General features: G+C 40.5%; 1 pseudogene; it reads left to right on the forward strand.

Annotated features, from left to right (window-relative positions):
* Nucleotides 1-1,481: 1,481 nt before the first annotated feature.
* LOC148578342 (protein FAR1-RELATED SEQUENCE 5-like) lies at nucleotides 1,482-3,914 on the forward strand (annotated as a pseudogene).
* The last annotated feature ends 6,615 nt before the right edge of the window (nucleotides 3,915-10,529 follow it).

Genomic DNA, 10,529 nt, shown 5'->3' on the forward strand with positions numbered 1-10,529 from the left:
CTTTTAATGAGGCCCACATGTCGTAACAAAAAATCTTTTGCCATTAAAAAAGTTATATTATCTTTTTGCTTTTCATTAATTAGTTTAGGAGTTTCATTGTATAAAAAACTGTAAATGCACATATGCAATGAGGAATTTCAATCAAAGAGAGTAGGTTATTAATCAAGGAGAGTAAGTAATGATGCACTTCTCTAACTTGTGCCTTAGTCTTCTTTTTCTTTCTCTTTTACAACCTAGAATAACTGTCTTCAATAATGAGCTCTCAACTCACTACTTCATCCATTATAGAGGAACTTGAGGTCATTTTAAGGCTTTTACTATAGTGTTTCAACTCCCTTTTTCTTTTTTCTTTTTTTTTTGTTTTCTTGAATTTTTTTAATTTTATTTGTTTTTCGGCATTTAAGTGTGGATTTGTTTCTTAAGATATTTGAAATTGAGATAGAATTTTAATCTCTTCTTATGTCTTGAATTTTTTTATTATCTTTTAATTTTTTTTATTTTTTCTATTTTCTAACATTGAAAAATTGACATATCAAGAACAAAGCTTTTTTTTTTTAGTTTAGAATTTTTTGGACAATTTTAGTTATAACTTATATAAACTTTGTTTACAGAGCAAAATATACAATCTCAAATTTTTCCACCTTACCTGTATTTTTTTAAAATTTTTTATTTTTTTTCTGTGCAAAGTTTGAGCATAGTTTTTGTCAATTATATTGATTTACTGTGAAAATAAAAAAATTTTCACACAATAAATTTATTGAAAATTTTCACTTGGGAAGATCCCTCCCCGGGATCGGGATGAAATATAAGAATAGATTTTCTTAAGATGTTCCGTACCGAGGGTCATCGATTATTATCGTTATTATTATTATTATTATTATTATTATTATTATTATTATTATTATTATTATTATTATTATTATTATTATTATTATTATTATTATTATTATTGTTATTGTTAGTATTCTTTGTGAGTTAAATATTATACCCCGACTTTTTGTTCGTCACACACCCTAATGAATCGTTATTGACTTTGAGGATTCCTGAAAACCTTCAAGATGATGTTGATGTCCAATGAATCTATTGTTCAATGATTCGTTGAAGGGGAAAACGCGTTAACTAATTTAAGTCAAATAGGTAGAAGATAAGATGGGCGATTCTGTGTTGCTGGTCATGTGTACGAGAGAAGTTTTTTTTTTCTTTCGTGTAGTGAATGAGTCGATGAATTCGCTAGACATATGGTGGGTAAGTTAGTTAGTTATAATGTTGGCAGTGAATAATGTCGTATTTAAGTATAACGAGTTGCTGAATTGTATGTTAAACGGGTTTCAGAGCAGTGGTCATGCATTATTTTAGACGGGGAATATTGCCTGGATATGGATATTTGTGGCTAATTTTATAGATGTGTACCTGGTGCAATTATGAAGTACTTTTCTCTGGTTTGAATGTGCTTAGGATAGAACGTTGGCCAGCCGTGTCTGATGGATTTCAGGCGCATGTTCAACAATGAGGGTGAAGAGTCAGATGGGGGTAGCTCGGAGTATCGCTGGGCACAATATTGTGGGAGCGACGAAGATTATGATGTCGAGGAGAGCCTTGAGGCCCGACGGGAGGCCGAAGCAGGAAAGAGGTGTGAAGCGGATACTGTTTACGATGAGGGGGCTTTTGGTGCTAATGATGTGGAAGGTGGAGGTCCCAGCCGACAAGTCGCCGCGGAAGACTTCTTGGGTAGAGAGTTTGGTACGGAGGAGGATGCCTATGATGCCTACAAGGAATTCGCCAGATTCAGGGGTTTTGGCGTTCGGAAGGGAGATGTCGGTCGTGTCAATGGGATTTTGATAAGGAGAGACTTTTTTTGCCATCGACAAGGTACTAGACATCGTAAGCACTATGATCGACCTGAGCGAGTAAGAGAGGAGAGGCCTGAGAGTCGAACAGACTGTAAGGCCAAACTGAAGATTTACTACGATATGCAAAAGAGTGTGTGAAAGTTAAGAACCATCGTTGATGAACACAACCACGAGCATGCCCCAGCGATTTTTACAAATCTCCTTCCTAGTCATCGAAAGATGAGCGAAGGCGACAAGGCACAAGTGGATAGTTTCAAGCAGTTTGGGATCCCAACCTCGAAAATAATGGCTTACATGGCAGGGCAATCTGGTGGGTATAGTATGCTTCGGTTTACAAAACGGAATTTGTACAATTATGTTCACAGACAGCGGCTTGCGCGAATATCGGATGGGGATGCAGCAGCCACTATCGGTTACTTAGAGGGTAAGGCGAACGCGGACATGATGACCTCGGCACGCTATACACGGACCCCGGATAATCGACTGGGAAGCCTATTTTGGGCTGATGGGGAGATGATGGCGGACTATCAGCTATTCGGTGATGTTTTGGCCTTTGATTCTACGTATCGTGCTAACAAGTACAAGAAGCCGCTGGTGGTATTCTCTGGGTCAAATCACCACAAACAAACATCCATTTTTGGGTTCGCGTTTCTTGAGGATGAAGAGGTTCGTACTTACCGGTGGGTGTTATTGAACCTGCTGGATGTGATGGGACATAAGAAGCCTTGTGTAGTAGTCACGGATGGGGACAAGGCGACGCGAGCTGCGATTGCAGAGGTGATCTCGACCGCGAAACATAGGTTGTGCAGTTGGCACCTTGAGAAGAATTGCGTCCAAAGGGTTAAAGTGACAGAATTTCGCAAGGTTTTTTAGAAGGCGCTGTATGCCAACTTGGATATCAATGAGTTTGAGGAGTATTGGAAGACGGCGGTTGAGTCGCTTGGCCTACAAGATAACATCTGGATTCAGAGCACATACGATAGTAGAGAAAGCTGGGCAATGGCCTACCTGAGGGGCACATTCTGTGCGGGATACAGGACTACCTCAAGATGTGAAGGGATCAATGCTTTCGTTAAGGGTTTTCTTAGATCAACTGATAGCATTTTGGAACTTGTACACAGTTTAGATCGAGTTGTAAAAGACTATCGGAATAATGAAGTAACAGCCCAATTCTATTCCACCTATTATACTCCTGTGCTAACGACCGGACTTGATTCGATCGAGCTGTTTGCTTCGAAGGTGTATACACGAGCAGTTTTCAGAGAAGTGAAAAAACAAATAAAGGGTATGGCAACGCTATTGTTTTGGGGCAGGGACAGCATTAGCACGACGTGTATGTACACGTTTTCGAAGATGGGGAAACCTAATAGGACATACAAGGTGTTGTATGATCCGAACGAGGAAAGGATTGAGTGTGAATGTTCAATGTGGAATAGTGAGGGGATTCCCTGTAGTCATATATTCTGTGTGATGAAGTATGAGAGCTTGGAAAAAATACCGGGCGGTCTTATTTTGAGCAAATGGTGCAAGGATGCAAAGGATTGGAGATCGAAACCCCCCGAAAGTACAGAGGGCCATCAAGGACGCTTGCTTAGATATGGGGCCCTTTGCGGGGCGATGAGTGTGGTAGCAAAACTCGGGGCAGAAGATGCAAATGAGTTTGTTATTGCTAGAGACGGGATTGCACGTCTCGCAGAAGAATTGCAACGACGAGCATACGACAAGCTAGGAGGCCCCCCGGGTTTATCGTCGCTATCTGGGCTGAAGGACCCGGTGGTGTCGAAGACTAAGGGTGCTCCGAGGAAGGGGAAGGAGCTGCATCCCGGAAGCGAGGGTGACATGCTGATGAAGCAACGACGTTGCACGACGTGCGGTGTACCTGGTCATACGAAGAGGACTTGCACGAGCCAGCAGGATCATGGTGTTGCTGGCACTGACGGTTGCGCGGTCCACAGTTCCGCGGAGCGTTCCTCGGCGAAACCAAGTGCCCCGTATGCAGCTGGGCGGACGCAAGATGCCGACAACGACGAGGTTAGGGTACCGACCCATCCAACTTTAGATTAAATGATGGTACGGTTTATAGAATTAAAGAAATACGCACATGATGAACATGAATCCATTCAAATCATCTAGGAAAAGCAGAATGCATCGGCTGCGTAGCACATTTCTTTAGTAGTGAGGAGAATACCTGATATGAGTAGTGAAGTAGTTATTTCCGTCTCACCTTTTGTGCTGGTGACACAAGAGACATGGGAGATGTGATGGGTAGCTATAATGGGTTGTGAGTTATTCCTGTAAGGTGTTATGTGTAGATCAGGTATGGTTGCATTGCATTTGGGCCAGGAGGGGAAAGAGTTCTTTTAGCCGTGCAATAGCTGAGGCTTCTTTGTTTTCCATTTTTTGACTCATGAATTTAGCAATGGGTGGTCAACATGACAGGAACGAGGGAGAAATAGAGTCAAATAGGGTATTGCATGCATATGTAGGTAAATAGCAATGGTTGGGTTGCGATCAGGTTTTTAACAACTTCTAGTTGTACTCGGCAGGGAATTCACTCGGAGAACGGCGACAACACCCATAATGTTCCAGATCGTGCTGTAACGACCTCAACTCAGTCAATGCATGTGTGTAGTCATGCGTATTGCAGCCCCCACATGGGTGTCGGCGGTGGGGGTTCCAACATCTTTCTCGGGGGGAAACACATCGAACAGTTTTTTTCTTCACAAGGTTACTCCGGTCACGTAGGGGGGTCTCACGGAGTACCAGCCAGCTCAGGCGCATTTAACCCCACAAGGCCCACCAATGAAGACCTGTTTGAGAAGTGGGTAACCCAGGTATGGTTGGAAGCATGCAGTTTGCTTTATGTTAAGTAAGGTAAAATTTGTGTATTCAGTTCCAACGATTCTTGGTTTTTTATGTTTCTTGTATGTCCCCGTGTACAGAATGCCTTGGGAAGACGGGGTGCAGCATGAGACAAGGGTTAGTACCATTTGCCTCTGCTCATGCTTGTTTCGTTGTTAATTTCTTTAATTCAGTTGATAATTGCTTTATAGTTAGTAGATTATTACTCAATAAGGTGATTGCTGCTGGTTAATAATGTAATGTATATTCGATTCATTGAGTCCTCTGGTATGGAAAAAATTATTCAAAAGAAGCCATCTGGCGGTAATTAATCTTCTCATTTTTGTGATCACTCAACAAATGCCCCAAAACTACACGTTCGATATTAAGATGAACTTGATTTGTAAAACCGAAGTGCACATTTGTTTCTGCCTGTAGATGAGTTCTGCGAGTCAACAATGCATTGCGATTTTACAATTTTTCCTGTAACCGTATGGCAAAGTAGAATGAAATAAGGCGAATGAAGAAATGGTCCTGGAGATTTGCTTTGGCTTTTGTTTATGTTCTCTTGTTAGTTGCATTGCTGCTTCTATTCATTTAGTTTAAATTCTTTCTGTTCTGCCGTTGGTTGCATTGGGCGGTCTTTATAGTTTATTGCATAGGAATTAGCGCAAAATGTTACTATGTGAGACATATAAGCCTGCGATGGTATAGTCGAATTTGATTCTCCTCTAGTCAAACGAGACTTTGATGGGTTAACATTATAAGGTATTGTCACTTTATTAAGTTTGTTTCATGGAAATAAGTGATGTCGTGACTGTTTTGGTAGCCTATGGATCCTTGTTTGTTTGTCTAGCTAGTCGCGTTTGGATTACAGTCGATTCTCCCCACCGATTGGAGTAACATCAAGTTGCGATAACTGTTAAGCATTACTTCTGTTGCACTTTTCCGTCCTATATTCATTGTCCTTTGTCCTTTTTAATCTTATTTTCTACTGTCTGTGATGCAGAATGCCACGTATAGAAGACTATGTTTTAGTGGTGTACCTTGCCTTACATGCAGATAACTTGGAACTAGTTTGGAGTGCATTTTGTGGCTTAATTTGTACTTGCAACTTGTCATGGGATAGCTCTTAGGTGGTGCAGTGGTTTTGTTATACTATTAATTTCCTTCTTAACTTATGCAAGGTTGTAATCCATGGTGGGGTTGTCCTCCATGATTTTTGTGCTCATCTCTTTGTAATGAATGGGATTCATTTGGGAATTATACAGTGTGCGCGGATGAATACTTTAGAGGAGAAGTAAGAAATATATTTAACCTGAAAATACCTCCAAATTAAAGTTTCCCCTTTATTTCAGTTAAAAAGTTAAGACGGAGGTCGAGAGAACCGAACCGGTCGATGACCTGGGAGAGGAACTGGTTCAACGGTTTAGAGGTTCAACCAACTCCAACAGACATTCAATCAGGGTTAATTAATTATAGATTAAAAATATTAAAAATTCAACGTGTATGCTTTTAAATATTAAAATTCAATTATTTATACCTTGATAGAAACTTAAAATTTTTCAATTTCACATAACAAATTATTCATTAAAAGTATACTGTTAATAAGTGTTTCAACATATGATCGTATTACATGTTATTCACTTTTTATTAGAAAGTTAAATTAGCAATGACTTTTATGTTACGACCAGTCTTCTTTGTCTATTAAGTCAAAAATTAACCTGACTATTGTGTTATGGTGAATGTATAAAGTGTGAGGCATACATGTTGACCAAAATTAATTGATTATGTCAAAGTATCAAAACCATGGGAGAAAAGAGACATATTTTTAGTAACACATGTGTGGACTTTGTTTCGTAAGAATAATGCTATTCTGTGGTTGGCCAGGTTTTTTTTTTTTTTTATTTCACCAAATTGCATCTGATAAGTCAAAGTAATATTTTAAAAGATTTATTGCAACAAAACCTAACGGGTCAATAGCCTGCTCATGCCCAGAAGACTTTTAGGATGTCCGCTTCTAAACACGGTGGAAAGAAGAAGGATTTCTTATTTTTTATTTGAATAATTAATGAGTTGGGTTGAAGACTCATTTATTGCTGGACCTCATTCGCGGTGAGTACATCACAGATTATTCCAAAGGGAGTCCTACGCATGTAAAGGTCTTCCCTTTCCTTGAAACTAAGCCCGGAACGTAGATCGAAGTACCTCGACAACAACATGGAGTCAGGGAGGCATCGTTTTTATGGTGTCCGCAGGGGTCGAGTTCCTGGGATTTACATGAATTAGGAGGATTGTAAGCAGCAGGTGAATGGGTTCAGGGACTGTGAGTTCAAGGGGTTCCCCAACGCTGACGATGCAGTGAGTTGGCTCCGTGCCGGGGGTGTTTTATTGGAACCCCCACCCCTACCCCCACCCCCACCCCCACCCCCATCGGCACCCCCATCGGCACCCCCATCACCCCCCCCCCCGCCCGCCACCATCACCACCACGGTTGGGTCTGGTTGGGAGCTCGGCGATTGTGGGTGGAAGTTCTTTATCGACACAGCTGCATGCGATGAAGGTTCGTTCCGGTCAGCGCACACGGTTGGAAGTAGGCTGCCGTCGTTCACGGAACGATTCAACACTGAAAGGTAGGTTCGACTCCTTGGGTATACTTTAGTTAAGCTAGTGATGTTCATTTTGTTTGGTCGCATTGCAGGCAAGGCACTTACAGGAGATACATGGGGGGCAGATTTCGTTATAACTGAAGACATGAAGGTGTATCTCATCCAAGTTTGTTCACAGTTACGTCTTGACTACCCGGTCTTCACCCGACGTGAGTCTTACACCCAAAATGGGGCGTAATTGCATGGTTTTTGGGTGGTGCTTTAGTCTGCGCAACATGGGGTAAATTGGGTGGTAGATGTATTGTTCTCTGAGGACGAAGCCGAAGCAAGGCAGGATGCTACGTTTCAGATGCTAGAGAAGGTGTTGACGATGACTGGGAGGGAGATTTGTGATTACAACTTCAGAAAGGTTGCTGCTTTGTAGAGGCGCGTTGAGGATCTAGAAAGACAGGTTTCGACCCCTCCGTACCACCAAATTCGCGAGCTTCAGAATGAGAACCAAATGATGCGGAATGAGCTGGAGATGTTTCACAAGATGTTCGATGATTAACTCTTGGAGATAGTTTAGGCTAGTTGACCATGGGCTGGTTTTCGTTGGTTTGGTTCATGTTCTAACCTGTGTTTGATTTGCCTTCATTGAAGTTGTTTGTTGTTTGATTTTGATGGTGGTTGTCTTGGTTAGCTCATGCCTGAATTTTACTTATCATTTTGTAAGCGTTGCCTTTGTTACAAGTCAATATTAACGCGGATATAGTATTTTCATGATTTCCATAACTCTTATATATCAAATTGAATTATTTTGGATGACTCCAATTGTCTGGTCGATTGAGTTATGGATTGGTTAAGGTGGCTGGAAATTATGATTCCTAATTGACGATGTGAAGTTCGGTTTAAATTGTGATTTACTGGAACAAGTTTGATGTTGCTAGTAATGAGTTAAGATTTGGAAATTCTGTGAAAAGGGTTACCGAAATAATTTCGACATTATGAGTCACTACCACAGAGCACATTTTGTTCTCTTTTCCATGCCTTTAGTTAGATATTACCCTGAATGGCCTCAAGGTTGAAAGTAAACTGGCGGGTTCAGTTTAAACAATTGAGTAGGGCCTTCTAAAGGTCTTAGTGGGTCGACATTTTACTATAGGGCTACAACTATAAGTTCCTTCCACGCTTTCCATGTTTTGAAGCTGCACCTTTAAGAACCAACTAAGTTTTCTCCTATGAATTTAAAATTTCTTTGGGATTTACCAAGTTGACTCTGACATCGCAGCCGGGTATTATAAACTGTCTTGCAAGAAACCCAAAACATTAAAGGAATACGGTTCATGTCACATTAGAAGGCGATAAGACTAAATCAACGCCATACATTTTTCCATCCAAGGCCCCGCTGTACTTCAAAATGGCATCCGTCCAGCAAAGATGCAAGATAAAGGTTTAACAATCTAGCTGATCATAGCACGCCGAAGGGCAAATCAAAAAAATCATTTAGCCCAACGGAAAGGGAACACAAGTGCTATCAAAAAATCAAATGTCCCGAAAGTTCCTAAACAACTGATCTGTACAAAAAATAATTTCCCCATGGTAACCAATACAGATGGGCGATCCAAAAAATAACTGCCCACACGTTACCGAGTAACAAATATTTACCATCGCGACTTGGCCTTGGAAAGGGCACGCTTAGTCTACGCAGTTTCCGTCTGCCAGTGTGCGAATGCTTTGGATACGGAGTCCTGTGCAAGTTGGTTTTGAGACTTCATCACCAAGTCTACTGCTAAGCGCATCCGAGTGGCAGCGTTGACATGCTGAGACGGCTCACAATAGCAACGGATGCAAGGTTAGTCACTTGCTAGTGGTGGCGCTAAAGAAGTAAAAAATTATAACTTCAGTTGGAATAAATTGTTAAGCTGTTTCCCACCGTACCTGCACCCCGTAGTCTTGCCACATGTGCGCTCGTATCATCCATTGTGCTACCCAGATGCCACAGTCCATGCTGCAAAGACACAAGTTTTAGTCAGTTCAGGATGCTTGTCAGTTCAACATGTGACTGAGACACCATCACAGCAAAGGGTTTACGATGCAATAATGACATTATGGCAAAGAGGGGTGTGTAGGATCTTACGAGTCTGCTGCCTGCTGAGGCACATCAGACTCTTCAAATTTAAACGCAGAGAACCGGGGACGCATCGCCCCGTCACCGGAGAGCCACGAATTTCCCAGTGTCATTCCCTCCAGGTAAAGCGCCTACAAGACGTTAAGAAAAACCATTGTTACTGGACGGTGCTCGATGGATATCATAAGCAGTGGGGTTATGGACTAGTGCCAGATAGCTAGAGTGGCTTACGACGCGCATCATGGCCGTTTTCCTTGCGTCCGCTTCACGTGGGTCTCTAAGTGAGTCTACGTAGATCAGCTTCTGCTCACGGACGTCGATTATCATTAGGTACCAGTGTTGGTCACACCACATGGGCTGATACACCTACAAACACCACGTAGCCAAACTCAAAGTACAAGGTAGGAGAAAATGTGTAGCCACATTATGAGTAACACAAAACTGGTGGTGGTGACAATACCCGGGTCACCTGGTCGACCTTACTGCGCATGTAATTGTTACGTATGGACCTTATGTTAGCTGAAGTGAGAGACTATCTGCCGATTGCAGCTTTCTGAACAGAGAAAAGAAAAAAACCCATCATACTACAAATATCATTATTAATAACAATAAGAATTCACCAATAATAGCGTTATCATTACTGAATAATAAGAAGTTCATAATTTATATTAAAATTATTGAAAGAATTATCTTTAATTAGTAAGATACGTGATCATTTTTAACCAAACCCGTTATAAAGTAGTGGTATTTTATAATTTTATTATGCACTATTCATATTCTTATATTTTTTTAATGTAGAAAATCCTATAAAAATTACAATTGGGAAAAAAATTATAATGATATATATATATATATATATATACTGATTAATCTATAAGAAAACCCACTCTAATATAGTACGATACATTGATGAATAGAGGTACCCCTAATTTTTGGTTTTTAATTTGAAAAAAATAATAAATACTTATAAAAAAAAGAATTAGCACATTCTTTATAGTTTTTTCATAGTATTTCAATGGTTAACTTTTAATAAAATATAAAATTATCTATATCTAAGTATTCTGTTACTGAATTTACTTCATTAAATATTCATGTGACGGTCATTTATATTTGTATGTT

This window comes from Arachis ipaensis, chromosome B1 (assembly GCF_059453495.1).
Source record: "Arachis ipaensis isolate K30076 ecotype BB chromosome B1, ASM5945349v1, whole genome shotgun sequence".
Taxonomy (NCBI): domain Eukaryota; kingdom Viridiplantae; phylum Streptophyta; class Magnoliopsida; order Fabales; family Fabaceae; genus Arachis; species Arachis ipaensis.